The sequence below is a fragment of the Gorilla gorilla genome, chromosome 18, assembly GCF_029281585.2.
Source record: "Gorilla gorilla gorilla isolate KB3781 chromosome 18, NHGRI_mGorGor1-v2.1_pri, whole genome shotgun sequence".
Lineage (NCBI taxonomy): Eukaryota > Metazoa > Chordata > Mammalia > Primates > Hominidae > Gorilla > Gorilla gorilla.
In genome coordinates, this window is record NC_073242.2 from 90,952,037 (window position 1) to 90,976,638 (window position 24,602).

The 24,602-nt window shown below is 37.7% G+C and overlaps 1 protein-coding gene across 2 annotated transcripts in view; it reads right to left on the bottom strand.

Moving 5' to 3' along the window:
* CDH8 (cadherin 8) overlaps positions 1-24,602 on the bottom strand; it is a 382,846-nt gene that overhangs the window by 200,480 nt on the left and 157,764 nt on the right. The gene's annotated exons all lie outside the window — the stretch shown is intronic.

A 24,602-nucleotide genomic window follows, 5' to 3' on the forward strand; every position in this document is an offset into this window, starting at 1 on the left:
ATCTCTATACATTTTGATGCCATTAAAAAAAATAACTTCCACCTGCCTCCCCAAGTATATTGTTGGCAGACATGTAAATAATCAAACACACACACGCAACAAATCTTTACACTCAAAAAGCTCGCAGTTCGAGGGGGAATAAGAGGAGGAAGGGTCAAACAAATAGAGAAAGAAATTCAGCTGAATGCAGTAGCACCAATTATGGATCTCTCACTTAGCCCAGCACAGACAGGGTGATCAGGAACATTTTCTAACAGAGGTTGCCTTTGAGTTAAATCATCAAAGAAAGGTAGAGTTTAACCAGGAGAAGGAATTCTAAGCAAGAACATAAACATAAGAAAAGGCAAAGTAGTGTGAGAGACTATGGGAAGTTCTGGGAACTCCTGAAAACGGAAAGAAATTGAAAAAGTCTGGTGTGGTAACAAGAATCACATGCTGTGAGGTCAGGGCCAATGTCTTCTTCATGCAGCAAGTGCTGGAAACATAATGGTTATTGAATATACCTTTACTCATTGAATAAATGGGTGAGTGAATAAATTATCTGACGATTTAATGAGAAACAGCAGGTAGGTGTTACAGATTAGTTTCCTTGGAAGTAGACTCTGAGATAAAGACTTCTTGCTAAACTTTCACTGGAGAGCGTTTTTAATCAATATCTATGGGGGGAGTGAAAAGGACAAAATTGGACAGAAGCATCTGGGATGTGATGCAGTCACAACGAAAGCCTCATTGGACTCCATAGGGCTCTAGAGATGGCATGCCCGTTGAGGAAATGGGCCAAGCTTTTATATTCAAGCAGGAAACAGTTACAGCATGCAAGATGCCCCCTGAGAACGGAGCCTTAGTCTTGGTCCAAGCAGCTCCCTTCAGGGGAGGACAACTACAAAATGGTGGCAGGGAGTATCGGTGTTGGACTGTCAGAAATCAACATGCTCAGCAGCAACTAGGGGAAAAGCAGCATACCTCAGTGTTTACTGAAATAGGGTAGAACTTTAGCAAGATCTAGTCCGTCAATATCTTTTGGAAGTGTTTTGAATTACAGTCACTCTAAGTGAAAAGATAATAATAATATTTGTTGAGCAGTTGATAGTCCTGTAAAATTGGAATTTCTACTCAGAATGATGACTCAGAGGTTCTACAAAATCTGCAGTTATAAAAAAATGCACTCAATGCCTCTTGTGTAACACATTCCACCAGATGCAAGTAACTCATCAACAAGCTAGCAAAAACGAACACATGAGAGTACAATAGTTGTAGCTATTTGAGTATTACATAAGATGCAGAAGAATTGGGAGTAAAACCTTTTAGGTAAAAGGAAGATAGTGAGATAAAATTGCCAAAAAATACTCAGAAAGAGGGATGACAGGACAGAAAAAGTCTGCCACCAAAGCTAAGCCTGGACATGAAATTAAGAAGAAAATATAGGGGAATTTTCATGCCAAGATGGGGAGCACTGGCTTTACCCTCTAGGAAATATGGAAGAAATTTCAGTTAAAGAGCAAACCCATATTGTGGGCCACTCTCTCTGTTAGGGCCTCTGGATTTAATTGGAAGTAGAGACACAGATTAGGAGACCAGACTTGTTATGAGGTTACAACAGTAGTTCAATTAAGAGAGGATAAAACATTAACACTGGGTAATGACAATAGAAGTGGATATCAATGTTAATTTCCCTGTTTTGATCTTTGTGGTAAGGTGTTAAACTGAAGGTAAACTGAGTCAGGGGTTGCTATGGTTTGGATGTGTCTCCTCCAAAATTCAGGTGTTGCTAACATAACAATATTAAGAGGTGGGGCCTTTAAGGGGTGATTGGGCCATGAGGGCACCTCCCTCACAAGAGATTAGGTGCTTTTGTTTTTGAGAGGGACCCTTGCTCTGTCGCCCAGGCTGGAGTGCAGTGGTGTGATCTTGGCTCACTGCAACCGCCTCCAGGGTTCAGGCGATTCTCCTGCCTCAGCCTCCTGAGTAGCTGGGATTACAGTGTGCGCCACCATGCCCAGCTAATTTTTGTATTTTTAGTAGACACGTTTTTCACCATGTTGGCCAGGGTGGTCTCTATCTCGTGACATCATGATCTGCCCACCTCTGCCTCCCAAAGTGCTGGGATTACAGGTCTGAGCCACCTTGCAGGGCCTGATTAGGCACCTTTATAAAAGAGCTTAACAGAGGGAGAGACAAACTCCCTTTCATCATAAGAGAACACAGTGTTCCTCTCCTTCAGATGACAGTACGAAGGGCTTCACCACATGCTGCGCCTTGATTTTGGATTTCCCAGCCTCCAGAACTGTGAAAAAATAATTTTTTCTTTATTAATTAACCCGTTTTAGGTATTTTGTTATAAGCAGCACAAGACAGACTAAGACAGGGGTATGTAGTAACTATTTTTGCAACTTTTCTGTAAGTCTAAAATTAGTCCAAAAATTAAAGAAAAAGAATGAATAATAAGAAAAAGACACCAGAGTTACCGAAAGAACTAACAGAGTTCAGAGACTTATGAGAAAGATGTCTCTTTCATGCAGAAGACCATATGACAATTTATTTTTTTGCTTTGTTTTGTAGTCTAGCGTATTTACTTTCATGTTTTAAGGAGAAATTATGTTCCCACATTGTGAAGTAACACATTATCAGAAAAAAAAAATAAGTCAAGATGTAATATTCAGTATGATATTAAGTTAGTGAATCTGAGAATTTAGTTCCAGTCACTGCATATGTAATCGAAAAAGAAAAGTGAACAAATTGTCAAAACTTCCTGTCATTACCAAATTTCCTTCTAGTGGGTGACTCTTAAATTAGGAAATGCCTTCACAGAGAAAAAACATATCCAAATATTTTCTGAAAAACCATGTTGTTTTATTTATGCACAGGCTTCGTGCGTTTGGTCAGAGTAGTATGGGGTTAACAGTTTTGAACATAAAATAGTTCTGACGTCTTCTGAAACGCTTATCTGTTTCTGTGAGCAAATACTTTAACCTGTCTTAGCCTCAGATTTAAATCTACAAAATATAATAGGGTTATTGTGAGAATTAAACGAAATAATATATGTAGGTACCTATCACAGAAATAACAACATGCTAAGCCAGTGAGTACTAAATGTCTCTGTATTAGGTTTTACCCCTGAAAAACAGATCCCTAATGTCCCTTCCAGATCTATGGAATAATAAAATGGAGACACATTTCTAAAAAATCTTTTCAGGCAGTTTGATACAAAATAGTAGTTAAAAATGCCTGTAGTGTGCACTAAACTTTTTAAAATTTAGCTTCATCCATTCTCCCTAGAGACACTAATTTCTATTGTGATTACTTTGAAGAACTACTATTCAGATTCGTTTGCAAAGTGAAGTATTCTTTTTTCATACTCCATAGTCATGCAAACTGTTTCCTGTTAAATGGAAGATAGGATATTTTCTCTGGAGCTTACAAGACTGATGATGAACATATCTATTTCTGTTGATCTTATCTTATTATGAGAGGCAGCCCATCATGTTATTACTGGTGCTGGAGTAAGGGGTTGGGTTTCTATCTTCTACATGCTCTGTGATTCAGCTTTTCATATGCAAAGACAAACAATTTTTATTCTACAAGCCTCAAAGTTTTGCGTGAGGATCACATGTAATCACATGAAGTATAGAAAAGTGGTTGAGAGGATACATGTGGAGTCAAAATGTCTTCAACCAGAACATTTCTTTTACATTTCATCTCCAACATTTACTAGCTCTGTGTTCTTGGCCAAGTAATAAAAGTTTTCCAAGCTTTGGTTCCCTAATCTTTAAAAAGGAAGGTGAACATTATTGTTACATCATAGGCTTGGTGAGATAATTATATGGATTAATGTATGCAAAGAGCACAGAAGAGTTATTGACACTACGAGCTTACTGTCACTATCGTTATATTATGTGTGTATACAGGTAAAACTAACAAACTAATCTTTTACAATTTTAGATGGTAGTGAATGCTTTAATTTATAATTAAGTGTAGTTTTGCATAATGGCTTTGACAATAGATTTCATTAAATTTGGGGGGAAACACAAAAAGACAATCTCAAATGTAGCAATGTATCCACACGCTTAGAAAGAAAGTGATTTTGTTAGTAAAACTGCTCAAAAGAAAACACACACAAACACCACTCACACACACACACACACACACACACAGTATCTCATTATGTCATTCTTCCATCCAGTCTACTAATCTATCTCACATCACCTTTCTCTTTGGTATAAAATTGCTCTGAGAGCAAAAAGAAAAAGTATTTTATAAACAAAAGTGTACTATGTAAAAGCTTATACATTAAGCAGGAGGCTAGACACCGGGCACATCATCAGTACAAGTTTCTCATTGTTATTCGAATGGATGGCATTTTGAATGAATGCCATATCTCCCAGTCCATGCCAAGATGAACTACTGGGCTGGGAACTGCAACAGAGCTAAGACAAGCTTTTACCCACGTACTCATCCAGAATATTTCTGCCTGATGTCTGGCTTCCTGGAAATCCACATCCTTCAGCTTTAGACATCTGAAAATGAAAAGGCAGCACTACTTTCTGTCAAGGACGATATTTCTCCTAATAGTGACTCAAGACTGTTGATGCATCTGTACACTGGAATAGATGTGTGTGGAGGTTTTGTGGGTGCATTTGTCAAGTGATTGCCCATGGGGGAAAAAATGGATGTTTCGAGGCTAATCTTGTAGCAGAAAAGATTGCCAGTTAAGCAGCAATGCACACTTCTCCATGGATATGCATACGGAATGCAGACCACGAAGGCAAATTGAAATGTGTAAACCTTGCAGGATAATGTTTCTTCAAAGCTGCAAGTGTTGGTGTGTGATAAATAGGACCCTGAGTAATACCCAGGAAATATAATAACCAGGATTCTCTGTTTGTGTTTTCATTTGGAACTGTTTCTGTCCCTTTGTCAAGGATACAAGAGACTCATTTAGCTAGTGACTATAAATTTGACACTGCGCCATTTCTCCAAGAAAGCCCCTATTATAATCCAACTTGATACTGATCCTAATTATAATAATATAGCTGTTGTATTTCCAGCTGTTGTCAACAAAAATGATCCCTGTCACCACAATTCAGCCTGCTAGTATCAAGCCGAGTATGAACACATCAATTCCAAGGTGAATTCTTCATTAAACAAACTTTTTTTTTCTTTTTTGCATTTAGTTTGTTTCACTCGTTTAAGTGAAATTTGCCAATGTGCTGCTCGGATTTTAATTAACAAAAGGCTTACAGTATCATGTGCCTCTTGCCACACCTGAAAGTTTCCTCCCATTAGCAGCAGGACCCATTTTTCTCCCCTTCCACATAATAACAGCAAAAACTACAGGCAAAATTAACCATCAAAGATGCTACACTGTCGGGGTGGAGGTTCCAGTTTGCTGATAAACTAAGATGAAAGGCCTTCGGGAAAATGAGATGTTGGGGTTTGGGTAGTGCAGCTGTGTTAGCGAGGCTATACTTTTTTTTATAGGTAAGTCAGCACACCAATTCTGCACATTATTCAGAAAGAAAAATGCTGGTGCTGACACCCTGATCAGGAAAACAACGGTTCGGTGCAGCGTAAAAATGTGCACACTGGAAAAGCTAAAACTCTTATGATCAGAAGAAGACAAATTCCATTTGCAAAGAGTCATTTGCAATACGTTTTTAGAGAATCAGCATTCCAATACCAGGTGGGAAAATAAAGGGGCAGAACCTTTGCAATAACTAAAATTCAGAACAATGCACATTCTTGGCCTCCTACTATGCTCTTCAAACTTTTTATTTGACCTGCTAGTTATCCTGTTCCAAGTGCAGTATGTACAATCCACAGACAAAGTGTTTGGCATTATCATCTGAAAATGTCTTACTTAAACATTCATGCATCCCAAAGATCACTGGCCTAAAAGGTCATAGCAATGATGCAACTGCGTTCATTTATTTTAATAAAACTGAGCCCTCAACCCAACTCCTCTCATCCTTATTAATTCCCGTAAGTACTGTGCAATACAAATAGGTGTTGGGAGTACAGGGGTTGCCATGACAACCTTTTTTGGGTTGTTGTATAGCAGAGCAATAATTTCATAAGGCCTGCATTACTTGTTGATGTTTAAATTATTCCTTACTGGAAGTAGAAGCTTCTGGTCCTGGATGTTTTAAATGTGTCAGACAGAATTCATTATTTATTAGTTTTATGGAAAAATGCTCTGGGATACTTCTGTACTGACTGTCACATATTTCTAGAGGTTTTATGTGTGTTGGTTGGTTGGTTGGTTGGCTGGATGTCCAGTTGGTTGGTTGGTTGGTTGTTTGGTTGGTTGGTTGGTTGGTTGGTTGTTTGGTTGATTGAAAGTCTCCACCCCCTCCCCATCACACTGCTTCCCCCACCAAGTTACCACAGAACACCGACCTGAGGTGCTGAAGGAAAAAGCTGAGAAATAAGTGTATGCAGCCCATGCATTCATTTTTCTTTGCATCTCTCTGACTGATACCATAGTCTTCAACATTCATTTCTCTTGAAGGGCCTCAAGCAAATTCCCCCAGCAGGAAGCATGACCTAAATTCTACCAGTATTTTTCAGTTTTGCTATTAGCTGCCAAATATCCAAACCTCCAAGGGGCAACTTAGGCGTGTCTTTGCAGGGGGAGGAGGATTAAACATGGATCAGCCAAAATTAGGGCTTCTTTTTTAACCCTGTATATGGAGATTTCATCCCCAGCCAAGCTCTAGGGGAAATAAATACTGAATTATTACCATCTGACCATTCAACTACAAGCAAGAAGACAGGGATTCCAATTCTTTCCAGGAACTTCTGCTCTGAATTACAGTTGGTTAACTGCAAGAGTAATGTCAAGCTGATAACAGAAGATCAAACCCTTCTCTTTCATGGGTAATCAGTCTTGCCATTTAGAAAAGCCAGTTGAATAAGAGGCAGAGGCAGCATGTGCTTGCCATTTTGCTTCAGAAACCTCTCTTTTATGACACATACCACACAATGGAATCCTCAATGATTAGTTCCCTATCCTTCTTTTTTTGCAAAGGCCTACTCGCTGCTCACTGGGTGTTCTCCTTATGTGCCAACTCTCAGCCTGTAGTGAAATGTTGCTGCCAAATTCCACATGCTCCAAATTAAGTTTATTATGGGAATGGAGACAGATTCTTAACTGCCGTCAGGCGGATGGACAGCACCGAAATGTATCCTGTCATTTCTCTAGCTCCATGATTTGGGACATAAACCGGGGAAATAAAATTCAGTTTACATATTTTATTCTGGAGAATTTAGGGAACCAAACAATTTTGTAACTTAATGAAACATCCATGCACACTTAACATTGTGTTTTTAGAATGAGCATGAAACTTTCTGAAACAATTAAACACTTTAGAAAATGTGTTTGAGCACACGGATGTCTTCTATTCACCCATGCATCATTCCAGCAAACATCTGTAATGTGCGTTGGGTGAGAGAAATGGAAAATATCATATGAAAATGTGTAACTGTAGAATCTTAGCCACGTTTATATGCACAGAGGGGAAGTACCTCCTGTATCCCTCACAAACAATGCTAGCATGGTAGCCTACCCACTGCTTTTGCAAACAGATAATGAGGGCAATTGGAGGCCTGGTTGTGAAAACTAATAAGCTGCCTGTTTTATAGTTCCATGTGCATAAATACACCTTTTTGGAATTGGGGCGGTTCTATTTCTAATACAACAGAAAAAGAAAAGTATTTTCTTTTCATGGGCTGCTTATTCCCAGGAATCAAACCTTTACTAATTTGTTACCTATGGAATGAAATCCTGTAAATGCTTGAGAACTAAATAGCACCATAAATGCTTTAGACTGGCAGCTATCGATATCCATACTGACTTTGAGAAATTATGCTACTGGTGGCACCACAGATGCCCAGATGCCTTCTACGGTATGTGACAACTACAGCAGGTAGAAATGTCATTCATCCTCTAATCCCAGCACTTTTGGAGGGTGAGGCAGGTGGATTATTTAAGCCTAGGAATTCAAGACTAGCCTGGGCAACATGGCCAAACTCTGTCTCTAGAAAAATACAAAAATTAGCTGGGCATGGTGGTGTGCACCTGTAGTCCCAGCTACTTGGGAGGCTGAGGTTGGAGGATCACTTGAGCCCGGGAAGTCGAGGCCAGAGTGAGCTGTGATCATGCTACTGCACTCCAGCCTTGGTGACAGAGTGAGACCCTGTCTCAATTTAAAAAAAAAGAAATGTAATTCATTCTATTTGAGTAAATGAACTAATCTATTCAATCACACAATGGCTATTTGCACAGTATATACTATATGCCAAACACCAACTTAGATGCAAAGGGTATAAGAATATGCAAGAGAGCTAGACTTTCTCTCCTAATAGCATTTGAAGTTTACTTTAGCAGTGTTTTCACCTGGTTTCTCTTTATTGTAAGAAACTGCAAATCTTCATTAAATGTATTTTCTCAAAGGCAGCATGATGTAATCGAAAGTACAGATATATAGTGTATACATATATACATACTACATATACATATAAAATTGTAGCATACATAGAATTATATAGTGTGTGTGTATATATATATACACATTATATAATTGTAATATCAGATGTTTCTGTTGACATTATTTGATTATACTGAGATCATATTCTACATCATGACTTAACACCCTTATACAGGAAGAGAATGTTTTTACATCAGTAAGACTCCGTTGCTTTATTTAAAAAATAGAACAGTACCACCTACTTCCTATTCTTATTCTGAGGCTCCATAAAAATAACATACAATCAGTATTCTCCAGGTGAGAGAATTTTGGTTGAGACACACTCTGTGCTCTCCAGAGGAAGCTACTTTATTTTTATTTAACAGAGTATAAATTTAAGGCCAAGATGCATGAGAACAGAGATATAACCATTACAGTGGCTGTTCATTTTTTTTGTCCCTCTAGAATGAGCTTACTTTTCTAGTTAAAAGCCAGGACTTTAAAACATAATAATAGTGTAGCTGGGGTTACCCTCCCTTTTCCAATGTGAGAGACAAAATCCTATCAAATTTCAAATGTGACAAAGTGAAAAGCCGCTAAGCCACTGAGCTACTGAGGAATGAGAGTCTTAGATGAAAAAGGTTTAATTTCGCAATCATTACAAGAACTATGAGTTCAAAGAGTTTTTAAAAAATATTTACTAACTGACACAAAATATAATATCCTATACATGCTGCCATCAATGACATAGCTAAAATGGAAGTAAATTAGGCTAATCTCCTATGTGAGCCCTTCATTGTTTTAATTTTTTTTTTTAATTGAAATCCTGCTGTGTCAAGCTTCAGAAACTGTGGTTAGAAGATTCTTGCTTTCTACAAGGGTAGACTAGCAGGAGAGCCAAAATGGAACAATTAGCTACTAAATGATGTGATCAAATGCAGTGGGTGACACAGAAATACTGAAGAATGCAGGAGGGGCAGATAAACAGTTAAAGCAAAGTTTTTGGTATGAGGGGACATTGATATTGAAATCAGGCAGAAAAAGATAATCTCAGGTCAATGTTCACAGGTGGGGCTGCAAATCTAGAAGGGTACCCATGAATTCGACTAATCAGTTTGGAGCTTATTTTAGGAGAATGGAAAGTTAGTAAAGGGTTTTAAACAACCCTTTCCAACAATTACCCAGAGCTTTGTAATATTCCCAACTACTTTATTTACCCACTACTCACTCCATTTCTGTGATTCCACAACTATCCACATAGCTCAATCTGACCCAGATTCAAGATTTAGTTGATTCCTAAGTTGAATCATTCCCTCTTCTGAACTCTCAAAATACTTTACTTGATTGTCTCTAGGGGCACCTTTTACTTTTATATATAAATTGCAGTGAACACAGATTTTCCCCTTTTAGACTAAAAGCTTCTTAGGAACAATATTCTTTCTTATTCTCTCAACTTTCCCCTCTCATCCTCCCCTCCAGAATTAACCCATTCCTTGATAACGTGGCTCTGTCACTTTGTTCAAATTATAAGCATGATTCTACATTGTCCTTGTTATACAAGTGCTGAGAACTATACCTGATATGAAATATTTATTCATTTAATCTTTGCAACAAGCCTCTGAGTCTGCTATGAATATCTGAATTCAAACAGAAGGAATAAAGCCTGAATTTATGAGAACACAAGAATGCTCCCAAATCTGCCCTTTTAACTGTTACACAAACACTATAATGTTTCTGAATTTTACATCTTCAAATGCAGAGAATATGAACTAGTATTTTTATTTTTCTCCCTAGCACTTCAGAAAATGCTTTGCATAGAAATATTCATTGGGTAAATATATAAATAAGAATTAATAGCTTATTTTCTTTTGGAAGATATTCAGAGATTAATGTAGCACATTGATCATGTTCTGAATTATGTGTTATGTCTACTGTTTTGTCTTATTTTCATTTTTAATTTATTAAAGAATAACGGTAAGGGTTTTCTCTGCTCTTAAAAGGGTAGTCATGACCTTGTCTTCTTAGAGTTGAACCCAGTCCCAACATAAGCCAGAATTAGCTTCAAACGGAGGCTAGTATGATATTAAACTCTCACTTAAGCTCCTGAAAACTTCCTATAGAGGAAATAATGAACTGAGGACATTATCACATTATCACATGAGATCAAGTATGGAACTTGCCACTTTTGGGGTCATGTCAGCACTCAAAAACTGTCAGATTTTGAAGCATTTCAAATTCTGAATTTTCAGATTAGGGGACTCAATCTGTAGTGAGACCTTGGCACATGCATGACTAGAGAGAGTTGTTTAAAAAATATATTGAAAACTCTACGTGACTTAATTAAAATCTTGGCAAACACAAAATAATACGTGAAAGGCTAAGCAATGGGTTTACAAAGAATGATTAAGGTTCTGCCAATATCTGGAGGCTTTCAAATTGGGAGGATGAAAAGAGGAGGGAGAGAGAGTGAGATAAGAGAAAGAAAAGAACTGATTGTGTTTTCAGCCCTGAAGATGTGCTGATGAATCTGACGCAGACCATATTCTTAAGTAATCTAACGAAATGATAGCAAGAAAATTGAATAGATGCTGTATTTATTCAACATATTCCTTCATTTCTCTTTATTGGTATCCTTCTTTCTCTTTATTCTCACTTCCTTAGTCCCTTCTTCTCACACTATATATGTTTGTCAATTGCTGAATGCCACCAAACTGTTCCTGGTCTTGGAGTACCAATGATGAATACCGGTCCTTCTTGGCCCTTGGGGAGCTAGCTCACAGCCTACCAGGGAGAGGCACAGAAAGAAACATTATTGCCTAGACTGTAACCTAGGCATGTTGCAGGAGTGGTGGGTGTGCAGAGAAGATTGACCCTGAGACCTGCTACTAGGGAAAGGTGGAGGGCAGGTTGGAGGTATGTAAAGGAAATCTTCCTGATAAAGTGACATGATGAATAGCTCAACTTCAAAGGTAGTCTGTGATTTTACAATATTGACTGTTATAGTAAATGAACAATGTATGTGTCCATGTGTACATGTATGAGTTCTGTTTTGTTCCCCAATCCTCAAATTTCATTACATTGAAGACTTCTTACAAAATTGGGTTTCATTTGAAATGCAACTCAAAGTGCAGAAATCTATGTATGCAACATATTTAGCAATATCAATATTTTTTAAAATTTCTTTAAATTTTAATCATTATGCCATACTAGGAAATAGCAACTTCACTAGGTGCTTATGAAAGGTAAAAGCAAAACTTAGCAGATTTGAAAGACGCACACAAATAATTTGAGGAAACATCAAAGAAAATTCTGACATTATTTTAAAAATAACTCAAGTAATGAAGTCCTGCACTCAATTCAACTCTGTTTCTTCTCTTTTCAATTCTTCCTAGTTGTCATATTCAAGACTCTTAGATGGAAAAGGAGAAAAAGACCATATACATTTTCTAACAGCTGTGCCTTTCCAACTATATTTTACAACAGCTGCGACATTTTTCTTTTTAACATTTGTACTACCTTTATGTTTACCCTTTGGGCTAATTTGTAGTTGACCCCAGTAATATAGCCCTTTTAGCCAACATTTTGTGACAGACAATCATTGATTTAGCAGTCTCACAGAGTGCCTTAAAAATCGATGTATCTAGAAGAAAGAACTGGTGGGACTTCATAATATCACATCTTGTTTTTATCACAAATTTCCAATTTACCAAGTTCTTGTCTCATTATTTATACCAGACAGGGCATGCTGATGAGATACACAACCCGTTCTGTCCCTTTTGGCAATCCATTTATAACCGAAGCACAATTAATATCTTTACAGCTGTTCGCCAGGCGGAAAGAAAAATGCGGCAGTAAGTATTTTGTACATGTTTCAGTGTAAATGTGTGAAGTGAGGAGCATCGGGAAATGTCTAAAAACAGTGGAATCTGAGCTGTTCTTGTGTTTAGATTCTCCAGGGAAATGTTTTCAAAACAGTATTTCATATAGGAAGAGAAGTTACCTTGAGGAGCTTTCCAGAACTCCCAAGAAAATAATTAGAAATCAGGATAATCAGTAAACAAAGAACCTCACAAATGACTCTCCTTCAGAGGTATAGATTTCCCCAAAAGTGGTATGTTATTTCAAGTTTTTAATTACTGTAAACCAAAAATATCTGAAATAGGTCTCAATCACTTTAGAAAGTTCATTTTGCCAAGGTTAAGAGCATACCCATGACACAGCCTCCAGAGGTCCTGACAACATGTGCCCAACATGGTTGGGGTTTTCTACGTTGAAACTCACTAAATTTCAAGAGTGTGCCACATAATTTGAATCTCCCTTTCTAATCCATTGTCAATTGCCTGTTTACTGTCAAATATTAGTCTGTAACTAGAATACTAATAATTACCATCAAATATAAAGGAGCTTCTATGTTTCTGGTACAAGTACTTATTTACTTGATATAATTATCTTATTTAGACTTAAATGAGACTGAATTATATTCAAATCACTTTTAGATTTCCAAAAGAGGATAGGCATAAATAGGTACTCGATAAATGTTTTTAATTCATTCATCTATTCAATTACTGATGTGTTTTTTGTATAGACATTTATGGCATAATTATAAGAGCAAGCACCCCAATAATTAGTCCAGCTAGGAAAACACACACACACACACACATACACACACACTTATACAATAAGTATATTTTTCCTTTTTTTGAGACAGGATCTCACTCTGTTATCCAAACTAAGTACCGTGGTACCATAACAACTCACTGCAGCCTCGACCTCCCAGGCTCAAGCAATCCTCCCACCTCAGCCTCCCAAGTAGCTAGGATTACAGGTGTGTAATCCCACCATGGCAGATTTTTTTTTTTTTTTTGAATAGAGACAGGATCTGGTCTTGAACTCCTAGACTCAAGCAATCCTCTCACCTTGGCCTTCCAAAGTGCTAGGATTACAGATGTGAGCCACTGTGCCCAGCCTACCTAAGGATCTTAAAGAGAAAATTCAAAATATGGGCAAATGTTTTCATGTTAGATTCTGATGTAACAAATAAATATTTATTTAAGAAGCATTTAGAACATCATTGATGATCTTTATAATAATAATAATATATTTTTTAAAGATGAACATAAAATAGGACACACAAAATGAAAACAACCAATGGGAAATGTGAGAAAACCTTAATTGTTAAAAACAACAACAACAAAAAGCTAAAATGTTGAGGCCACTGGCCTGGCTCCCAATAATCAACAGATGTGGGGTCTGTGGCCAGAAGCTAGTTCTGACTAACAGTAAATTACATGTACTTAATTGCTATGCTCTATTGTTCTATATGCAAAAAAAAAAAAAAAAAAAAAAAAAAAAAACCAGAAATCAGTAGCTACCTGAAAATCAGAATGTGGAGACACTCACTGTACATATTTTGAAACCATCAAACAAAGCACAGTATGTCAGAAAACAGAGCAGTATATCCATCCGGTGTGAGAAGAACTCTGCTCTGCATGAATGGTTTCTCTACCAGGACTAGAATCCCCCGAGGAGCTGTGCTTATAATGCAAATCTCTGGGCCTGACTCAATGGAAACCAGCTTGGAATCTCAGAGGTTCAGGACAGGAATTTACTTCACATATTAACCGAAGGAAAAGAGCTAATTGTGAGTTAGGACAGAGGGAAAGATGTTTACATCCTTTTAAAAGCATTATGTTATCTCAAGTTTTTAATTACTGTAAATCAAAAGTATCCGAGACAGGTCACAATCAATTTAGAAAGTTTATTTTGCCAAGGTTAAGGTCCCATCCATGACACAGCCTCAGGAGGTCCTGATAACATGTGCCCAAGGTGGTTGGGATGCAGGTTGGTTCTATGCATTTTACGGAGACATGAGACATAAATCAATACATGTAAAATTTACACTGGTTCAATCCAGAAAGGTGGGACAACTCAAAATGACGGCTTCTAGGTCATAGGTAGATTTAAATTTTTTCTGATTGACAATTGGTTGAAGGAGTTATTATCAATAGAAAGGAATGCCTGGATTACTTTAAGTGGTTGTAGGGACCAAAGTTTTTCATGCAGATGAAGCTTCCAGGTAGCAGGCTTCAGAGAGCATACACTGTGAATGCTTCTCATAAGACTCAAAGAGTCTGTTCTAACAGTAATTCCAAAAGGGAGGAGGGCATAAAGAGTCCTGTCCAGCTCCCCATTCCCATCACAGCCTGAACTAGTTTTTTCAGGTTAACTTTGGAATGCCCTTGGCCAAGAGGAGGGCAGGGACTCAGATGGTTCGGGGGACTTAGAATTTTAATTTTGGTTTTTATTTTTGGTACAAAATAAAAATTATTTTGTACCAAAAATTTTATTTTTGGTACAAAAGTAATATGAACTCGCTATGGGATATACACCTCTTTAACAACACAACTCAAAGAGACACTTCAGAAGGCACAGAAGCAAGAAGGCTGGGCTTTTAGGATGATACAAAGAAGTGTTAAGAAGTTAATTAGCACCTGCATTCTAAAGAGCAGGTCAGTTACAATTTAGGACAGATGGGGGTCAAGCACTGAAAAACATTCAGAAGAGCCTGGGAAATTGTGAAAGATAACAGCTTAAACTTTATTTTTGTAAGTATTTAAACCTATATTTTGTAATATTTGTATGATTCTTTTCTAATTCCCTCTAGGGTGTGCCTTGTGTGAATGTGTGTTTGTATTCGTAGAAATGAATGAAGAATATAGTTGCTAATATTATATGAATAATAAAAAGATTAATTATTTTGATAAACGCCTGTGTCCTGTAGACTCTTAATTTACATAAATAAGCCTAAATTAGGTTGAATTTTTTTCAACCACTTTTATTTGGTGGCATATCCCCCACACTGGCTTTGTCTCTGAAAGGAATAAAAACTTCCATAGCAGTGTTTTCTAAATTGTGGACGACACAGGCTACTTATGAAGCAGCACACCATAAGCTGGTTCAACATAAGGATTCCCACGCCCCCCACATGAAGAACTGAACATGGAATAATATACATCAACTTGTAATAATTAACATTACTAATTAACTAGTAATTAAATAGTTATGTGGAACAGAGTAAGCTCTCAAATACGTTTACTATACAGACAGTCCCTGACTTATGACGGGTCAACTTATGAATTTTTGACCTTTATGATGATGGGAAAGCGATCTGCAGTCAGTAGAAACTATTTCGTTTTTGAATTTTGATTTTTTCCTGAGCTAGTGATATGTGATATAACTCTGTTTTTCAAAGCTGGGCTGAGGGAATGAACAGCAGCTCCCAGCCAGTCATGCCACTGTGAAGCTAAACAACCAGGTGCGGTGGCTTACTCCAGGTGAGGTGGCTCATGCCTGTAATCCCAGCACTTTGCGAAGCCAAGGCAGGTGGATCACCTGAGGTCAGGAGTTTGAGACCAGCCTGATCAACATGGTGAAACCCTGTCTCTACTTAAAATACAAAAATTAGCCAGGGGTGGTGGTGCACACCTGTAATCCCAGCTACTCAGGAGGCTGAGGCAGAAGTATTGCTTGAACCTGGGAGGCGGAGGTTGTAGTGAGCCAAGATCACACCATTGCTCTCCAGCCTGGGGCAACAGAGTGGGACTCCATCTCAGAACAAACAGACAGACAAAACTCTATGATGCCCTGTGGTGCCAGATGATTTTTGCCCAACTGTTGGCTAATATAAGAGTTCTCATCTCATGTACCCCCAAAATATATATACCTACTATGTACCCACAAAAAAATTTTTTAAATAAAAATAGAATTTCAAACATTTTTAAAAAAGAGCCTTGAGCATATTGAAGGTAGGCTAGGCTGAGCTATGATGTTAGGTACAGTAGGTTAGGTATATTAAATGCATTTTCTACTTATGATATTTTCTTTTTTTTGTTTTTTTGTTTTTTGAGATGGAGTCTCGCTCTATCACCCAGGTTGGAGTGCAGTGGCGTGATCTCAGCTCACTGCAAGCTCCACCTCCCAGGTTCAGGCCATTCTCCTGCCTCAGCCTCCCGAGTAGCTGGGACTACAGGTGCCCACCACCACGCCCAGCTAATTTTTTGTATTTTTAGTAGAGACAGGGTTTCACCGTGTTAGCCAGGATGGTCTCAATCTCCTGACCTCGTGATCTGCCTGCCTCAGCCTCCCAAAGTGATATTTTCAACTTACTATAAGTTTATTGAGATGTAATCCTATCATAAGGCACAAGCATCTGTATTCAGTAAATACTTTCAAATATTATCTCTGAATGTATCAATACAACAGCCCCAATTGAGAATATTATCTCACTCAATCCAAAAAAGTGGTTCCATTATTGTTGCTTTTTTACCTGTGAGGCAACTATTAGTTTGATGCAAAAGTAATTGCGGTCATTGCTATTACTTTCAATGGCAAAAACTACAATCACTTTTGCACCAATCTAATAGATACAGAGAGGTTCAACAAAAGGAATCTTTCCTAAGACCCCATAGACTGTTGAGGCTCTGTTTTTGCAAGACAGAGTGCTAGAATCTGGGGATTCAAGATTAGGCAAATAGGCATGAAACTTACCATGACAGAGCTTCTAATTTTAAAAATCTTTGGTGGAAACATTTGAAAAGCTCTAGCAAGTTAGGAAGTCCTTTAGATGACACATTTTACAGGGAGAAGCAGACAATTATAGATCTGGAACAACTGTGAGGTCTTGCATTTTTCCCAGAATATATCATGCAGCTTCTGCATTTAATTCCTTAATATGTCAACATTACTTTTTTTTCACATAAAATAGCTTGGCAAATATTCTGGTAACACCTCAGAAGGTTGTATCATGGCTCTTACTGTTTTTAGAATCCTCTGGAATACTACCGTGGACTCCACGTAGAGAAATAGAGCATTACAATGACCCACTAAGCAAGTGGTTTTCCAAGTATGGTCTCCAGACCAGTAATATGAACATCACCTGAATTACAAACTCTGAGGGCAAGACCCAGAAGCTACACTTTAACTGATCCTCCAGGTAATTCGGACATACACTCAAGTTGAAGAACCAGTGCATTACATGAGCAGGAACAGGACTATTATATCAAATCAACAGAGGTATCATCTATAACCTAAAAAGAAGCCACGAATATAATGTGTTATATAACGCTTTCACTTCTTTTTATAACTTTACAACCTTCTGAGTGAGGTAAGATAATTACAAAGTTTCTAGTTTTATAGAAAAGTTGACTGAAAAGTTTTCCTCTCCTATATACGCTTCAAGGTGCACAGAAAGTACTGTGTCAGGTGTACATCCACGTACGCATTTTAAACTTTTAATATGTGTTACATTGTGAAATTATCAGTAAGCGTATAACTCATAAATCTCCCGTTTTCATCCAAGGCTTTCCATCATTATGGTATCTTGCCACCAAATAGGAAGCTATTGTGACCAAAATGGTTAGGTTTTCTTTTCTTCTCCCCGCCCCTCTGCCCCCAAGACAGAGTCTCGCTCTGTCACCCAGGCTGGAGTGCAGTGGTGCCATCTCGGCTCACTGCAACCTCTGCCTCCCATGTTCAAGCAATTCTCCTGCCTCAGCCTCCTGAGCAGTGGGGACTACAGGCACCTGCCACCATGCCTGGCTAATTTTTGTATTTTTAGTAGAGACAGGGTTTCACCATGTTGGCCAGGATGGTCTCGATCTCCTGACCTCGTGATCCACCCGCCTCAGCCTCCCAAAGTACTGGAATTACAGGCGTGAGCCACTGTGCCCGGCCAGGTTTTCTTTCTTTAGGATGGTAAATTAAGAAATGTAGAATGCAATATAGCCTTCATGCTAATTGTACTTTTTTATCCAAAATTAATGTATCATAAGCATAGTCATTATAAATATGTACTCTGTTAAATTCTGAACAAGAATCAAATAAGCGTAAATTTCCGGACGGACAATTTTACAAATCCCTTAACAGCTGAGAGTTGCTGTTTCCTAGTCCTCCATATTAGATTAAAAGACTTCTGGTTCTTGAAGTCAACTTCCTCCTTCCCATTCATTATAAAAGGCATTCATACTTCAGAGCTTTGAATGACTAATGCCAAGACCCCTGGACATTTGCTTGCATGACAGTTTTCAAATATCCTTGGAAACTAGGTCTAAGCATGCTTTAATCCATTATCAGGAAGAAGGCCTCTGCTTGCACGGGTTTGGCTCATTTCTCTTCCCAGTCTTGTTCAGGAGGCAAAAGAAGAAACAAGCACTATGAGATACTGACTATACAAAAGAATCCTCTTATACATGCATTCTTACAGTAATGATGCTCTCCTCATTAAGTGAATATTTATTGAACAACCACCAAGAACAAATTACTCTCAACTTTCCATTTGTGTCTGTCCTTTCTCCCTAATTTCAAATCTAAGCATTATCCTAGATTTAATGGAAAGCACATTTGGTATACGGATCAGCATATGTGGGTCTTATAGTCAATAAGAGGTAGAAATGGCAGACTTAAAGCAAGTCACTAAATCTCTGAGTCTAATTTACTTACTTGCTTTACCCACTTCACTGTACCATCATGGAGAAACAATTGGGAACAAAGATATACAATACTACTATATAACACATGAAAATCTCATGCAAACTTTAAGAAACCTGAAAGATAATTGTGAACTAAATGTACCAACACATTAGGTGTCATTTCCTTTAACCTCAATCTGTGTTACCAGCATGATGTTTGTTTTTCTTTTTACAGAGACCACTACATTCATAAAACCCATTGAAATCAAACACAATTACTTTAAACATCACCATAAAGAAATTGTTTCATCATCTTAGAACGAGACTATTAAATGCTGTATATTATACTTGGAACTGACAAATTCATAAGAAAATAAATGGGGTAATATGGAGTTATTTAAAAAAAAAAAAGAAGCTTTCTAGGCATTTGCTGGAATTCAATCCTTTGGAAGTTGAATTACCTTGAACCACAGCCCACAATGTAAATAATTTCTCATCTCCATTTTTGCCAAGATAATACAAGATTAATGATCTCTCATGTTCCTATGAAGACTTTAGAATTTCCACATATTTCATTATGTGTGTATATATGGAGAGAAGCCTACTTGAGACAGAAAAGAGAATTCCCTTCAGAACAAAATTTATATTTCAGAGTAGAGACATTGTGAGTCAAGGCAGCTATTTTTGTGGTACTTCCAGACTCTACACATTTATCTCTTTAATTTGGAAAGAAAGCAACATTTTCTTTCCAACTTAGACAGTATATGTCACACAAATTCACACACAAACACTCATATATTGCAACATATAGAAATAAGAGAGAATGAAGAGAGACAATATGTGTGTGTCTATGTGAAAGAGAAAAAGAGAAAATGAATGCAAGGGGGAAAAATATTAGAGAATTTTGCTTCCTTCAAGGATTAAAGAGAAATATTTTTGGAACCTTCAGTAGCCCACAATCATAAACAGTAAATTAAAAACTAAAAAGAAAAAGAAATTGAATGAAGCTCTCACAAGTTTAACTCTGTGATAGTTGAAAAATTGCACACAAGGGAAAACATGTATTAGTGATTGCTGTGTGCAAATCACTCCTGCAAATACCATACCAAAGATGTATGAGTAATGATCCTGTCTTCACAGAACTGACCATCTAGACAAATATTAGAAGAGTTTGAACATCTCTTTGAATACTTATTTTGTGTCTAGCTGTTAAGTGTTAGAGAAGGATAGAAAATTGAGTAATAAATTCCATTTTCTATCCCTGCTAAAGGCATCCTTAATAAGATGGCCGAGAGGTACCTTGTGTAAGTTATGACCAAACAGAAGAAGTACTTTGGATTTCTTTGCCTGCCTTAAGGTATTTTAACATAGCTTCACAGGCTTTAGTCTGACGTGAGTGAATGAGAAATGAATGAAGTCATACCTACCTTAAAAGTGGTTGTTATCTTGAAAAAATAATTCATGTATTTAGTATGCAATCGTGTGCTCCACCTGGAGCTATGGCACCATGATTTTGTTCTATGAGAAGGGTTATGGTAAGAATGGATAGAGTCAAAGCTCAGCCTGACTGCATATTTGCTATAAGACTCTCAAGACAGTTAGTAAAAGCAAAACAAAACAAAAACTTCCTCATAGACTTTTTGTAGAAATCAAATCAGATGAAACTGCCCGGTGTAGTGTTGGTCCGTAGTAGGAGTAATGATGATGATAATGATGTTGATAATAATAATATAGATTTACTGAACACCTACTTTATGCAAGACACTAGCCTGGGTATTTTACATATGATATTATTATTTATGGACTAACATTTATTGAATATCTGCTAGGTGTCATTTGCTGCAGGCACATTAGTTCTCTAAATAACAGTTAAAAATCATTTTAAAAATAATCAGTAGGATGTGCAGAGAAGGAAATTTACACAGTCGAATTTGCATGTTTAATGAGTGGCCTCCATGATCCACAATTCACTCTCCAGACCACATGCTGCCTGCTGCCCCATGTGAGTTTCCATTTAATGCACCATGTTAAGCAATAAATTCTATTTTACAACAGGCTATTTTAAGCTATTACTTGAAGATTTGATCCCTTCTATCTGAGTAAGATTCACTTATTTGCCCCCATGTCCTGCCTAAATTTATAATGCCAGGAAAAAATAAAAGATGTGAATCTTATATTTCTAAATCCCACACAAATTAGTTTCCTCGAAGGTAGGCTGACTGCTAAGTTATTATTCTCATGCTTTCCATTATGCTCTTACCTCTGATGACAAAAATTAAAAAAAAAATTTACTTATATTGAATCATCAAGTAAAAGAATGTTCTTGTTTAAAGCGACTTCCTCTTAAATAGCAAGGAGAAATTTGGATAGCTAAAGAAAAACAAATGAGAAAGGCCATGAACACTTTCTCAATTAAACAGCTAGCACTTTCTTCATTTCTGAATCAATTTGGTTCATATAGAAAGACTGAAGATACATATCATGTAGGAGAAATTCCCTATTTGTCATATTTCAGGAATCAGCAGCCTTGCCACTCTGGAAGGCAATGCAGATCCGGTTGACATTCCAACACCAAAATAGTCATGTAAGACCCTGAAACTGGCTTCAACACTGGGTTCCATGAATGCTATGATTTGCACCTGTTCCCTGTCATCATCCCCACAAACTGCTCTGTGCCCTGGTCTTGGCTGAACCTCTTTCAGCCCACCTGACCTTTCGGCAGGAAGTTCTTTTGCCTTTTTCCTAACTGCAATTGAAATCTTCAGAGAGAACGTTTCTCATTTTCTTAGTTCTACCCTCCTTTCATCTACTACATATTTGCTGAGATGTCTGCCATGCATCCAGCCAGTCCTGTGATAGGCCCCGAAAAACAACAAGGAACAATATAAGCACAAGTTTCACCTACAGAGACCTTATGGGAGAGTAGAAATAGCAATACAGTAATTAATCAATCAATTAATTGTATGAAGGAAAATCCAGAAGAATATGAGGTTTTTTTGTTTTGGTTTGGTTTGGTTTTTTTTGAGACAGAGTCTTGCTCTGTCACCCAGGCTGGAGTGCAGTGGTGCCATCTCGGCTCACTGCAACCTCTGCCTCCTGGGTTCAAGCGATTATCCTGCCTCAGCCTCCTGAGTAGCTGGGACTACAGGCGCCCACCATCACGCCCTGCTAATTTTTGTATTTTTAGTAGAGACAGGGTTTCACCATATTGGCCAGGCTGGTCTTGAACTCCTGACCTTGTGATCTGCCTGCCTTGGCATCCCAAAGTGCTGGGATTATAGGTGTAAGCCACCGTGCCCGGCCATATTATATGAAGTTTTAACCAACCTGGAGTAAGCAATGATAATCTGAAGCTGGAAGGGTAAATAAAAGTTAGAGTTGTCTAGGCAACGTCAGTTGCATATGTGGAGGTTCTGAAGCCTTCACACTCAAAAGACAGAAAGCAAATCTATGAGGCAGTGATAAGATGTGAGGATGTTGGCATGATTTATTCATGCTGAGCATTATTGGCCATGTTGTGAATTTTGAACCATATCCAGAAAGCAATGGAGAAACACTGAAGCTCATTAAGCTGGAACTTGTCATGATCAAAAAGACCAGTATGGAGAATGGACAGAGGTCCAAGTGAAATAAAATAGTTTTTAGCCCTAGGATGGTGAGAAATGACTTCACAGTTGAGAAGTAGAAGATGGCTTGTATTTATTATAAAATGACTCAGATCCACCCACATTTATTTCTAAGAGCAATAGGAAGGTGTTGATGGAATTGCCATGTTCAAAACCATGTTTTGAAAATACCATTCTTGCTACTGTGGAACCAGAGGTGAGTGGATCAAGAAAGATCAGACCTGTGACATGCTTTGAATCAATAACATTCAGCAAGAGGCCAGGTTTAATGTAATTGTGTGGACATGATCACGTTACATGAGATTGTGTCCATCACACCAGAGACTCTCTCTCTTGCTGACTGTGAAGAAGGAAGTTTTCTTATTCTGAGCTGCCAGATGGAAAGGCCATGAAGCAAAGTGTGTAGAGTGGCCACTCAACACAGTAAACAAAGGAACCGAGACCCTCAGTCCAACCATCTACCAAGATCTGAATGCTGCCAACAGCCAGGAGACCTTAAAACTGTATTCTTGCCCAGTCGAGTCCCAGATGAGACCTCGTCCCTGGATGAAACCTTGATTGCAGCCCATGAGAGGCTGAAGCAGAAGATCTACAGACCTTCTGAATGGATTCCTAACCTACATAACTATGAGATAATAAGTGTGTGTTGTTAACATCCATAAAGTTTGTGGTGACATTGCTACACAGCAATAAACAACTGATATATTCAGTTTTAAATGTGCTGATTGCTGTACAGTTACCTCAATCTCATATGTCCATGTCACATAAGCTGTTTGAGGTGTCGGCCTGGAACTCAGAGGAAAAGTCAGAAATGAAATGTTAATTTTGGAGAGTGAATTAAAAAATAATAATGAAAAAGAGGGTAGGGGTTGTGGAAATAAAGGATAAAGATATTGCCTACAGTAAAGGTAATAGAATAATCAATCCTTTGTTTTAAACAGACTAATTAGCTTAATTCTGAAAATTTATCCTAAGCAAACATATCAGAAAAGAAGATGTGCATTGATGTTTATTAATGCTCAGGGAATTCAGAAGCAGCATACTGACTAAGGTACATCAGGATAAACTATGACACATAATGAATGCCTCAGAGCCAGGCAAAACTGACATTTATTGAAATATCACATGCCAAGCACAGCATTTTATCCTTTCACATAATTTTTCTTTTAAAATCTCATTTTAAAGAAAAAGAAACTCAGTTTCAGAGAGGTAAATTCCTTCTCATGGTTACCTAGTAGTTAGGCAAAGATCCACAATCGTAACCCCTTCTGGCTTCAAAGCCGGAGCTTTTAACTTTGAACGCTTCAAGGAAGCATCAAATCAGACACTGGGGAGCACATTTCTATATTCTCTAAGCTGTCCTAAGCCTAATCTTGGATCCCAGGTATCTAAGCATTTCCCCCTTTAAATTGGCTTCTTTAGTAATAGAAGCTCTGTAGAACTTAAAGCACTATCGAGTTATCTAATAATTCAGGCAAAATCTTAGAATTAATCAAGAATATATTTTCTATTCAAAGCAAATGCCGTGTCTAATATGGCAGAATGTCTCTTCAAACCCCAATATAGCTCTTGTCTCTGAGGCTGTAGAAGAAAACTGCCTTTCTAACCATTGCCAAAAGCACAGCAATAACTACTTTAATCATGATATCTTGAAGTAGCTTCTGATCAAATGTGTTTTACTCGATGGATATAATGTAAAAGCTCCCATCCAATATTTAAAACAATCATACACGTTTCCATGCATTTTCCTGCTTGCTCGTTTGAATATCTTGCCAATTGTTTATGAGTACTGAATTGCTTAGATCTAGGAATAAAGAGATGATGTTGAAATGTTTTCCATTTTGCAGATATCCCTCTTTTAGCTATGAAGAAGAGCCCCCGCAGTTGTGTTGACACATCTCTGTTCTACTCACATGGCTTGACTTTCGAGCAGGAGACACTTTGTGCCTACTTCTCAATAGTTCCAAAAATTTTGAGAAATGTCTGCAGGTGCCACAAAAAAGAATGAGATCTTGTCCTTTGTAGAAACATGGATGGAACTGGAG